Source organism: Fukomys damarensis, unplaced genomic scaffold (genome assembly GCF_012274545.1).
Source record: "Fukomys damarensis isolate Sample0158 unplaced genomic scaffold, DMR_v1.0_HiC HiC_scaffold_38, whole genome shotgun sequence".
Lineage (NCBI taxonomy): Eukaryota > Metazoa > Chordata > Mammalia > Rodentia > Bathyergidae > Fukomys > Fukomys damarensis.
Window position 1 is genome coordinate 5704797 of NW_022900950.1, and position 13486 is coordinate 5718282.

A 13486-nucleotide genomic window follows, 5' to 3' on the forward strand; every position below is an offset into this window, starting at 1 on the left:
GTGCAAATATTTTAGTAATGCTTTAAAATATTCTTTTTAACCATTTGAGATAACAAATACAGTATGTATAATTCTGAATTAAATGTAAGTAGTCACACGAATTATTTAATAAAATTTAATATTAATAATTTCAATACCGTTAATGAAATAATATTTGGGCACTATATACTGAAACAATTTTAATGATAATGCCTTTTAAATTACTTACTTATATTTTAGTTAATATATAAGAGCACTAGAAAACCAAATTATTTTGTTTAATTTTGACTATTAGACTTTATTAAGTATCATTTTACCCAGCTAATATTTTTAAGATTTACCCTTTATATACTTTATATCTTCATATATATTGTATAAGTTATATTTGGCTCCATTAAATAAAAGATATTAATCTCAAAAACTTAATGTCATATATATTCAACAATACGGGTAGAATTTTTTTTAAATTGTAAAACACAAAACTTGAAGCTTTCTTGATGTCGAACTACTGTGGATATATTTCATCAGTTATTAACATTCTCCTTTCAGGTTAATATCAAGTCAACAAAAATTTGGAGCATTCTTGACCTCTTCCCTAAAGTGTAAATTAGTAATATAATGGCAAAACTCAGACAGGGAAATGTAGACTAAGCTCCCTTTGATGAAAACAACATGAGGTAAGGCTTCCCTGCTGCGAATCATCTTAGTTTGTGAAATAGTAATTTAGAATGACTATATCTGCAAAGTATATTGAGAAAAAGAAAATGCAGAAAACAATCTGTAACACTTTTATAAATATCTAGCTATTTTATATTTCTTTGTTATTACATAATTTGAAGTACAAAGGACAAATGCTTAGGACAATTTTCAAAATTTTCTTAATTATTTATCTAGAGTATTCTGATTATGATTTTTAGTTATCTCATCAAATATAATTTTGAAAAAACAATGCTCTGCATAAATATGAGATAATAGCTTATTTTTTATTTTGAAGATGCAAATGTTTTAAATGATGGTGCAGAGCAAACATAAGTATTAAATATCCATTCAACATTTCTATTGGTTATTGTTTGTATTACTTAAATTTCTCTACCCTGTCTTTATTTTCCTTTTTTTCATATTTAGGAGAAACAATGTTTTTCAAAAGATTTAAGGATATCTTAAGCACAGCATTTCCCAACAATGTCAACTATGCTGTGTGTCATAAAGCAATGCTAAATGTCAATTTTCAAACATGTTGAAATTATCATTATGCTGGAAATACTGAAACCAACAAAAATCAAAACATACTGAAATTCATAGTCATTCTATAAAACTTTAAAAATGGTTGTAATTTTAAGAAATTCTCCAGCTTTCACATGAATGGTAAAATATTCAAGGAATATTAAGAAAATGTTTTTCTTGGAATAAATTGTCTAAAAATTAAATATGTTGAAAAAATTAAGAGCTATACCTAAACATCTAAAACTTTTGTTAAATATAGAGATCATATGTCAGAATCTCCACATTTTTTTTTCTGGTACTGGGGATTGAACTCTGAACCTTATGCTTGTGAGGTGTGCATGGAGTCACTGACCACGTTGCTTTGTATTACAGAACACTTGATATATTGTGTATTTGTTTTCATCAGTTCACTCTACAAAATAACTATAAAATATAGACAATCATGGACAAAAACAGATAATTTTCATGATTTAGATTCCATTTTAGTAACAACAGATTTATAGAGTAAATTAACATATTACTGAATAAAGAATGATATAGATTTCAGAAAACATGCAGATAAAACTACTCCTCAAAAAATACTAATTCTGGCTGGAGATTTAGCTCAGGGGTTCAGTGGCCTGCCTGCAAGCTCAAGGATCTGGGTGGTTTGTATTGTAATTTGTAATTTTACATAATATTTATTGATATGGGTATTTTTCTATAAATAATTTTATTTCCATACCGTGTGTTGATCTTTTTGCATATTCAGATAGAAATTATCTTAGAATTTGATTAATTAATGATTGTACATAATGTTATTTTTGAGTTGCACATAGGTATTTCTGGAATTATATACTTAGATTTATATATTTAATTATGAATTTAATTCAACAAGTTTTTTTATGAATTTAAATAAATTTGAGAATTTTTATATGGATTAGGCACTATTTTATATTTTAGTTCGCTTTGGCACACTGCAGTGAATTTTACCATCTTGTGGTGCCAGAGGAAAAATAATATAAACACAAAGAGTAATAGTTTTTCAAGTTAAGCATTTATTATACTGCTATAATTCAAATAAATATGAATATTATTCTTTACATGTATGTACATGAAACTATATAAAATTATTTTGAATTGGACAAAAATTTTTTAAATTTTATTTTTGTTTTTCAATTGGAAATGCTTATAGCTTTCTTATAACTATGTAAGATTGCAAAATTCTTCAGCATTTGTGTACTTTCAAATGAACTAGCCAAAAATTAGAAATCTCCAGTGAAAACTCAAACAAATCAATACAGGTATACAGATGATCCTTATAACTTGCAGATTTGCTCACTAAATCTCACATACAGCCTGCAAAGCAATCTGAGCATAATTTTTTTTTGTTCTCATTCAGATCCAGGAACAGAGCAGGTAAAAAAAATCCAGGTGCCTGATTGGCTTCTTTAGGTGAGGTTAAACAAAGCCATGTTTTATTTCCTTGTTTCAGCTGTCTTAATATAAGCAAGAATCCTTAGCCTGGTCAAAGGCTACTTTTTCCACTTTTTTTTGTGATGTTCATCTTACTTGTAAAATGGCCTCAGATTTTTCTCTATTATTATAGACACAAAAAGAAAATGGTGTGCTATGTAAGCATAAGACATGTTATAGTGCCTCTTGATGTCCATAGAAATGGGCATAATTTTGTTGTTAAAGAGTGCCAATAAAGTACATATCAAAATAGAAGAGGGCATCGCTTAGGGAAGAGTACGGCTGAAAAGTGCTAAGTAGCAACTATAGTGCCTGAATAAATTATGGAAAAGATGAAAAAGGTGCTAATTTTATTTTCCGGAGATGACTGATTTTAAAAAGTGTAGTCGATTTCATTATTGTGAGGGTGAAGGCCATAAAAATTTACAATCGTAGTACTCAAGATTGAGGAAACCGTAAAATGCTTTTTGGCTAGTCTTGGTTAGCTGGCATGTTTGAAAAGGAAGAACGTCACGTAAAACGGGAATCTCACAGGTGAAGCACGTTATACGTATCAAAACTATATGACAGGAGAGGACAGCGAGAGGAACCGGATCCTCCACAGGCCAGGCCGCACACCTCCATCCTTTGTGCCCCTGGTTGTCTGTGTCCTCGAACTTATTCCAGCAAACTGGATTACTATGAAGTTCTAGGCGTGCAGATGCATGATTCCCCTGGGACATGAAGAAGGGATTCCGGAAACTGGCACTAAAGTGGCATCCGGTTAAAAATCCTGAGGAAAAAGAAGAAGCAGAGCAAAAATTCAAACAAGTGGTTGAGGTGTATGAGGTGTTGTGGAATGCTGAGAAACGGGACGTTTATGACAAATATGGCAAACAAGGATTTAATGGTGATAGAGACGATAGAAGTCACTTTGACAGTCCGTTTGAGTTGGGCTTCACTCTCTCGAACCCAGATGGTATCTTCAGGGAATTTTGTTGGTGGAAGGGACCCATTCATTCTCAATGGAATTCGAAGACCTATTCGAAGACTTTTTGGAAACCGAAGGGGTCCCCGAGAAAGCAAAAGCCGTGGTGCAGGATCCTGTTTTGCTACCTTTAGTGGATTTCCTTCATTTGGAGGTGGGGTTTCTTCGTTTGATACAGGATTTACCTCATTCGGCTCCCTAGGTCATGGGGGCCTCACTTCGTTTTCTTCCACGTCATGTCATGGCGGTGGGATGGCTAACTTCAACTCTGTATCAACCTCTATTAAAACTGTTTATGGCAGAAAATCCACCACAGAGAGAATTGTTAAGAATAGTCAAGGAAAGAGTAGAAGTTAAAGGAGATGGACAGTTAAAGGCCCTAACAGTAAATGATAAGGAGCAGCTGCTACGCTTGGATAACAAGTAATTCAACACATGCGTTTAACAGAAATGTTAAACTATAAACAAGCACCATTTAAGGATTAACAGGAACATTTCTGTGAAGATTCCTGATGAACTCAACTTTCAGTATACCTGTACTCAATCTAAAGTACTAGTAAACACTCATCGGAGCCCCTCTTTGTCATAGACTTTTGAATTTATTGTTGGGACCACACAGTAGGACCATTTTTTTGTCTTCAAAATTGATGTAGTCCTTGTATGCACTTTGCTTTTCTACTAAATGTGATCCAAGGTAACCTTTGACTCTTGAGTAGCTCGGACAAATTTGTACATGAGCCAAGAAGTGTCCCCCTGCTGGGAAGCTAACCTTGCCAGGAGGAGTCCTCCACAGAAGTAATTTCCGCTGTTTTCAATATTTGGTAATGAAAGATACTAATGCACTAATGGTAATACATTTCTGGTTCAATACAAATTTAAGGATGTTTTCCAATTGTGCATGGGTGCTGGCAACTTAGTAAAGTTTGGACAACGTTTAAATGTGTAATGTTAATCTTAGGTTTATACAAGCTGGCAAACTGGGTATTTGTCATTTGCTTGGAAAAAAAGAAGAAAATAAATGTGTCTTCGGTGCATTCTTTCCAGAGTGGGATCTGCAGTCTTCCTGTGTCCTTGTATTTTTTAACTGGGCTTCTAGGTTTCCTTCATCAGTGCTTCATTTTATCATTAAGGTGGGTGCAGAATGTAAGTTATATGTAGAGTATATGAAGATGTGCTCACTAATAAATGATGATTAAGCAGTTGTTTTGAACATTTTAGAATAATAATATTTCTGTGGGGGAGGGAAGAAATAGCTGTGCAAATTTTTATTCTTAAAAGTTTTATTTTAGTTTTCTTCAACATATTTGATATAAGATCACATGAGGCCAATATGCATGGTAAAAGTCATAGTGTAATTAAGGAGTCAGCAAAAATAAAGGGTTTTTTAATCTTTAAAAAAATGAGAGAATTTTTTCAATGCCGGCTAAGTCTGTCATACAAGAAAAGGATTATGTGGAAGAACCGGTTTTCAGGGGTGATGAATCTGACTTGTTTTGCAAAGACTTTGGCAAATAAAACTGTATTATAAAAAGGAATTTCAATTACGGAAAATGTTTCAAATCAAGATGATGTAAGCCAGAGGCTTAGAGAAATCTAAAGTTATGTGTTTGATCTATGGAGCATAGTTCAGTATTTGCTCTTAGTGTTTACAGTAATGTTAATATGAACATTATGAAAACCAGAAATGGATTACATAAGTAAACATTAAAGATAATTTCTAAAAGTACAGAAGTAGATTTTGTGTGTTTAGGGACAGGAGACACTGTAAAAATATTCTATCTAAACATATTGTGGAAATGTATATTACCAAATTAAAAATTATAGTAAATTCATCTGAATCAATATGAAAACAAATATAGTGTATGCACATCCTCTGTTTTAAAAACTGATATTTTCAAAGTTTGTTGGAAAGCAAAGGCAAAGAAAAAGATCAAATGATATGACAGGGTAAAGATGACAGCTGTTTGCATATCTATGTACATACATAGATTAGTGAGAAAGTATAGACCAAATTTGGCTTAATGTTTAAGTAAAACTGCATAAATATAGAAAATATAGGTAATATATTATAATAGATATTATTTCCTACAAAGGCCTGATTTCATATTTATAAATAGCTAATGATAATTTCAACTAATACAAAACAGTGTTAAAAATACTAACATCATTTAAAAATATTCTGCTTAAGACTTAGAGGCCAGACACAGTTCTATTCCCAAGGTAACAAGTGAAATAATCACAAAATAATACTTTTTGGACTCATAATAACTGTGATGTTGCAGATAACTAATTAGACTGAAATCTGAGGCAAGAGAGGTATGTCCAAGCAGAGAGGACTTGCATACTGGCATACATTTGGCAAAGTTCCTTGCACTTAAGGATTCTGTTAAAATAATTCACAAATGCTTAAAGTTTTCACGTGGGCTAGTATGAACACAGGACCTCTGAATGCTACAGAAACAAAAGTGTCCATATCCCTGGTGAACTTTCATTATTGTATGATCATTAAGGAGCTGAGGACAGAGTAGACTCTGAGAAACCTCCTCCCAGTGGTGCTAACCTACACGAGGGAAGCTTTCTGTGGAAATGTGTCCAGTGAAACCAATACATCGCAGTGACACTGTAGAGAAAGATGAGTGAGAAAGACAAAACAATGGACAGGATAAAGGCTAAGAGTTTTCCTGAAAAACAATTTTTTTTTTGTACCAGGGATTTCACTCAGGACCTTGCACTTGCAAGGCAGGTGACAGAATCACTGAGCTAAATCCCTGGCCCTTTCTCGAAATTCTAACAGAAAACAAACCACATATTCAAGGGTTTCTGAGACACCAATAAGGATTAATATAGGTGAGACACATCAGTAGGCACATACACTAACATGTATACACCAAAATATCTCCAAGGCAATTAGAAAAATATAATGCCAATTTACATGTAAATAAAAATAAATAAAGGACCATGAGAAATTTTTAAGCATAAACTGTACAAGACCAAAGATAACTGATTGCCTATTTTATTAGCTCTCTAACACAATTTATTTCAACCTATCAAAAGATAGGTAGCCATCATAACTGCCCTTTACTGAGTATAATGTTTCCATTGGACGTGTAGAACATGCAGTCACCTGATTGGAGGTTTATATAGAAAACCAGATAAGCTATATTCAAATAAGGGGAAATAGATTTTCATCTAAGCAAAAAATGATAAAAGACATTGAATTGATGAATACACACATGCGCGCGCGCACACACACACACACACACAGAATCATTGATCTACACCACCCTGAGTGAAATATCTCTCAAAAATACATTAATCCCAGCTGTTTTATATCTTCCTCATCCTCCTATTTCTCTTTCTCCTCTTCCACCTCCTGCTTTTCCTTTGTCTTTCGTTTGGCAGACATCTTATGTTTGCTTCATAAAATGAGTAACGTTGAACTTTTCCCTCTTCTATGTCCTGGAAACATTTTGCAAAGTAATATATTTCTTATTTTAATGCATAAAAATTGCTAAGTGAAGCCAAACATATATGGAGAATTATTTTTTAAGCTTTGTAAAAGTAAATTTTAAACTGTGGTGTAATTTGTCATAATCTTTATATATTTTTTTGTTGTCTCAAACAAATGAGTGCTACTGGCACCTAGTCTAGAGAGAGAGTTGTTACTGAACTTTCTATCTACATGGAAAAGCTTGCAACAAAATGAGAATATTGAATCAGCTACCAACATTGATTAGGATGTTTGATAGTTTATGCAGTCATTTACATTTTAATAATTTGGGAATATTCAGATTATCTCTATCTTGGATGGGTACTGCTTATTATCCTTAAATAATTACACTTGTCTAATTTACTAATTTCCTATGTACAAAATTGCTTATAATTCTCCCTAAATAAACATTCATTATATAAAGGCATGTAGCAACTTGCCAATTGTTACTCTTCAAATGGTAAATTCTTCTTCCTTTATTTTTCCCTTTGTCAGTCTTATCACAATTTATTATTTTTAAAAGAAATGTAATTTGTTTCATTAATTCTAATAATCATTCTTCTTAATATGTATATTTTTCAACTTTTATGTTTACTTTTTTGTAATAATATTCCTTTTCTTTTCACCTCCTATTATTTTTAAAGCAATACATAGCAACCTAGAACTGGATTATGAAAGTGATTCCTTTATGGATTATGACCTAGACAAATCACTTTCTGAGATAAAGGGACATACTAAATTAATATATAATGATGCCCATTAAAAGAACTAGCCTAGGGCTGGGGACTTACTTCAGTGGTGCCACGACCTGCCTTGCCAGTGGAAGATTCTGAGCTCCATTCCTGGAACAACAAAAAAAAAGAAAATTACAAACTTTAGGAGTACAGGTAATTGGAACTAAATCTGGTTTATTTTATTCAGATAGTCCCCCTGGTCCATGAAAAGAGTAGACAACCTTATAAATCCTGCAGCAGCATTTCCACTACCAAGGTCAGTTTATAGGTAGACATGAGTGCTGTAGGGCTCTAGCAGACCTGGTGTCATAGCCTTATGGATCACAGCTCATATGGCCTCTTTTTAGGCAAGCTTTGCTTACTACCTTTAGATTTTCTTAGTAGACACTCTGCATTCCTGGACTTGTACATTTGCAGCTTTCAGAGAAATGCATGGTACCTACAGCTTCATTCTCACAACTGTGCACGCTACCTTCTCCTGAGATTTTGTCAGGGACTGCAGCACACACTTTGGCAAAGTCTCCCAGTGTGTATTATGAGATCTGAGTGAAAGACTCCAAGACTCCGTAGCTCTTAAATTTGAATGAGTTGTCTGAAAAATCGGTACCATGAAAATACACCAAAATTGGCTGAAAGCTTGAATAGTCTTAAAAAGATATGCACTGTAAAACATAGATTAACCTGATAATAATCTTAATTGTCAATATGACTGGATTAAGAGATTTCTGAAGAGGTGATAAATTTTCCAGCAAACAAAGACATTCAGTAAACATTTTCATCCCTAGAAAGAGAAACAAGGTGATGGAAAGGAATGGGACCTAAGCACCACCAAATGGCAGCAGTAAAAACATCAAATCATATAGCTCAATGTCGATCACCTGGGGCAAACTGTAGTGAGACATGTGTTTCAAAGGGTTTGGCATCAACATCCCTAGAGCAATTCTGTGTTATAGTCTTCATAGACTCTTTCTTGGAGTGCCTTATTCCCTGCTGTGCCTTTTCTCAGCAGACATTCTATGTTTTGGCTTCTCTCTCTTCCTGGTGTGTACAGTGCAATTTTGGCTTCAGTCTCATACCTTCATGCACTACCCTTTCAGGGGCACATTTTCTGGCCACTCAGGTCTTCCTGTGAAATCTGTTTGGAAGACTCACTGACCTCACAACTCTTGCATTCTCTTGTACTTGTAAAGCTGGCAAAACACAGATGACACCAAGGTCTGCGTCCAGCTGGAGCAGTAGCTAGATCACCATAGATCAAGGTGGAGAGGTCTGTGAGAGCCTGGGTGGCCGAAATGTAGGAAACTTTCTTAATTGTCCTTAAATGTTTTGGGTTTTCTAGAGCTCTTTTCTCTTTTCCTAGAGTCTTTCCCTCTTACACATTGAAGTCTGCAAAGAATGGAGTCTTTCCATTTGGGAGATTTCCTTAAGTCTTTCCTATTGTCCTGATGTGAAGTATTTGGCTTCTTTTGCATACTAATGTTTTCAGCAACCTTGCTTTTCTTTGCTTCAGTTTTGCAGAAAGCCTCTTTCCAGCAAAGCTCAAAATATTTGAAAGGCAACTTTGTGCCTTAAAATATTTTTAGTATATACCTCACTGAAATCCATCAGTAACACCCCTGCCACAGCCTTTAAAGTACCTCTGCCAAATGAATTAGTCCACTGTCCTCAGTCTAAATCTGGAAATTCTCAGGACATCAGCAAATTGTACACAGATTTTCTGCTAGAACCCAACACACATGGCCTCTAGCCCAAGTACCATTGAGATCCAAACTAAAACCTCCTGCCCTAGCTTTTACCATCCATGTTTCTATAAGCATTCTGATCTTGTAAGGTCTGCCCAAAATCTCTCATCAAACTTGGTTTATATAGCCTTTTAGGGCTTCTCCAACTTGTATGTACAAACACTTTCAAATTTGCACTGTTCGAAAGTCTTCTGTATTACACAGTCAAATTACAGTCACTCTATGACCCTCACTTAAGGTATCAATTTTCTATTAACCACTTTCCTGTCACTGCAGCAAAATACCACAGATTTGCAACTTAAAAGTAGAGAGGCTTATAGTTGCTCATCATTTTAGTCCATGATTGGCTGATTCCAGTACAGAAATGGCATGATGAAAAGGTATGGAGGAGGACAGTTGTTCCTGTTATGGCAACAAGGAGACAAGTGTGGCTTTTATTGTTGCAAATGTTTAAAATTTAAATTTTCACTCTATTTTTATTACACCTTGAATGTTATGTATCTTTCTCAGAATAGCATTTTAGTAGAGAATTATAACAAGGAATAGAAACAAATTGTGCTCCAACAATAGATTAGGATAAGATATTCTTTACTCAGGATGTAGGGTGGGTACTATGGTGAATGTAAATTCTGTTCTGGTATAAAAAGCACAAAGAAGGAACCAGTGTCAATTCAAGTATGTGACAGACTTTATCCTCATGTGACTTGGAATTCAGAAATAATGAAATCTTAGCGAATCACAATCTCTCTCTCTCTCTTTCTCTCTCTCTCTCTCTCTCTCTCTATATATATATATATGTATATATGATAATATGCATTATATGATAATTATATAAACATCATTATATATACTTTAGTAATATAATGTATTATATAATTACATATAATATAAAGTGTACAAGAGGTATATTTCTGTTGGGAAGCTGTAATGTATAGCCCTATCATTCTCAATGACTTGCATTGTAAAAATGTAGACTTATAGTATGATCATAATTCAGAAAGATTAACGTTGTGAAACTTGAATACCTTAGTAAATAAGTAATATGACAGTACTGGTACTGATGTTCAAATATATAAGATGATCAAGTTAAATTGTGCTCAGGATGTAATAATAATAATAATAATAGAGAGAATGAACGTTCTGCTAAAGAATAGGAGTTACCTGGTTATATATTAGCTAGTTCTTAAGCAATTCTGCATAAATTCATCACAACATGCAAATAACTATAGATTAAGGAGATAAAAGAATAATCCTAACTGAATGAAATATTAAACATGTATGTCTTTTTTAGGATGCAATAGTTATTTCTTTAAATCTAGTTCTGCTCTATACCAGCTCCTGAAACACGAAGGCATATTCATGCTAATATGACTACAGTGTCTGTGACATAAAGACTATTCAAAGTGGCTGCTCAGAAAATATGATCATTTTACTACAAGGAGACTATTCCCAGGAAAAGTACATAGACTGGCTAAGAATGCCCCAACTCAGCAAACCCATTCCACACATTCTGCACATTCCAAGCAAAGTTGTTATTGTTGTTTAGGCGTTGGCTAGCTACTGAGAGTTAATTTTTGGAGTCTTTGAGATATGCTTACTGAGAAAAGTAATTTCATATACCTAAAGCTTTGAGCTGCACCATTTTTTGTTGTTGTTGCATACCTAATTGCATGTCCATGAAACCATAAGTCACGTGGTATCCATTTGAACAATGCAATATCAGTTCAAAAAATAAGATTATTTTTAAAGATGATTTATAGATGATGTCTCTTTTTGTTCTGATTTTGTTTTGAAACAGGTATTTTTTCTATATACTTTTAAGTTTGTCTTTAACTCACCATACAGCCAGGCTTCTTGCCTGGCTCTTCTTGCCCAATCCTATTGAATGGTGGAATTATACGCATGTGCCACTATGCATAGCTGAAAACACCAAATTTTACTCTACAGGTAGCACTTTAGGGGACTGGAATTAGCAGAGCTGAGCACTACATGCTTAAGCAATGAGCCACCAGGAAGAAAAAAAAAAAGTAACCCTAGGCACCCAGTTTAGGTAGAGCTGCTCTAATTCACAGAGATTCACATTTTCATGCACCATTTTAGAAAAATTGTGTCCTCTTGTGAATGCACAATGATGAAGCACTTACAAATTTAGCCTTTGCCCACTGATCCTTTTTCCCTTTGTTAATATTAATCTTCAGGGCTGGGGATTTAGCTCAGTGATTCTGCTGCCTGCCCTGCAAGCTCCAGGACCCAAGTTCTATCCCCGGTAACCAAAATAATATTAATCATCATCATCATCTTTACCCTTCTTTGGGGAAGAATAATCTGGATAATATACTTCTCATGTGGGTCCTGAGTGCCTGTCAATTATGTCACTCATGTTGAAAATCAGCCATGAAACACAACAAAAAAATTATTATTAATACAAGAAATTTAATCTTTCTCTTTGGCCTTTTCCTTAGTTATTATTTACTCATATTTTTCATTTGTTCATAATTCCACAAATGAACTTTGTTGTGAGTCTAGAGTTATCGTATATTTTCGTTTGCCCCCTCACTATTACTTCTTTTATGTCAAATGTGTTATCTGGAAGAGCATTCTTTTATTTGAACATTTCTTTTGAAATAATGTCATTATTTTATATATATGCAAGTCACAGGGATTATATCCAGCTCCCATTCCCTACCCTTTCATTCCTTCCCCAGATTGTCTTCCTCTCTCTACAGTGTCTACCTCCCTGCTTGTTAATTTAGCAATTTTATTTTTGTTTGTCTTATTTTTATTTTGGATCTCTCATATTAGACATATCATGCGATATTAAGCATTTTGTGACTAATTAATGTCACTTAGTATCATGGTCTCTAGATGAATTCATTTTCCTGAAATTGATTCAAATTTACCCTTATTGTGGTTGAGCAGTATGCCATGATGCATATACAGTATATTTTCTTTATTCGTTTACCTATTGATGAGCATAAAGCCCACTTTTATGATGGGAGTTTTATTGCTATAAGCATGAATATGCACGCACTGCTGTAATATGATGACTTTAGATTTATTGGAACATAACCGGGAGAGGTATAGCTGAGTAAAATGGGATTTCTATTTTTATTTCTTAAAGAAAATTCCATAATGATTTCCATCTAACAGTTACTAAATCCAGTTTCCTTGATCTTTTGTTTTTAAGTGATATGGTCATCTGCATCAACCCTATTTTCAAAATTCAGACATTCTGTCTTCATTTGGTCATTTCTGTTGCCCCTACTTTCAAAAGAATTATTTATAAATTTCTGTTTAACATGTTATGATAGTATTTAATTCTTTACTAAAATATGTGTTAATGTATTGTTATATTTTGGTACATTCATTCAGCTTTGTAAAAATAATTCTTTAAATTCCCTGAACATTTCATCAGTTAAAGCCTTTGTTTGCTTAGTTACATGACCTTTGAGGTGGTGATCATCTTATCCATCAACTTTGCTTGCTTCTTCTTTTACCCCTTCATTTATTTCATCTATTTGGTTTTTTGAGAACCTCCTTATCATTGCACTTCGCATCAGTTTTTGGGGAGACAGAATTTCTACCGGAATCTTGTTGTCTTATTTTCTAATATTTCTGTTTTTTAAGGGAAAGGATGAAGAGGTTTAGAAAAACTATCGCTACTATGGAGAGTTGTTTGGTTAGTGTATGCTTCTTAATGATATCACCTACAGCTTGGTTGCGCTTTGGTATTGATACACCTCTTTAATAATAAGTTCAGACTTGCTCACTGTGTTCTAAGAAAAAAACTATAATGGTTGTTTCAGCATCTACAGATTACTCATACAGTAACGTAATAATTAAAATTAAAATAGTTTTTGACAATACTTTCTTTTTTCAGTGTTCAATAAAGACT

At 33.6% G+C, this 13486-nt stretch overlaps 1 pseudogene; it reads left to right on the plus strand.

The window, feature by feature from the left end:
- Positions 1-651: 651 nt before the first annotated feature.
- LOC104858614 lies at positions 652-4052 on the plus strand (annotated as a pseudogene).
- The last annotated feature ends 9434 nt before the right edge of the window (positions 4053-13486 follow it).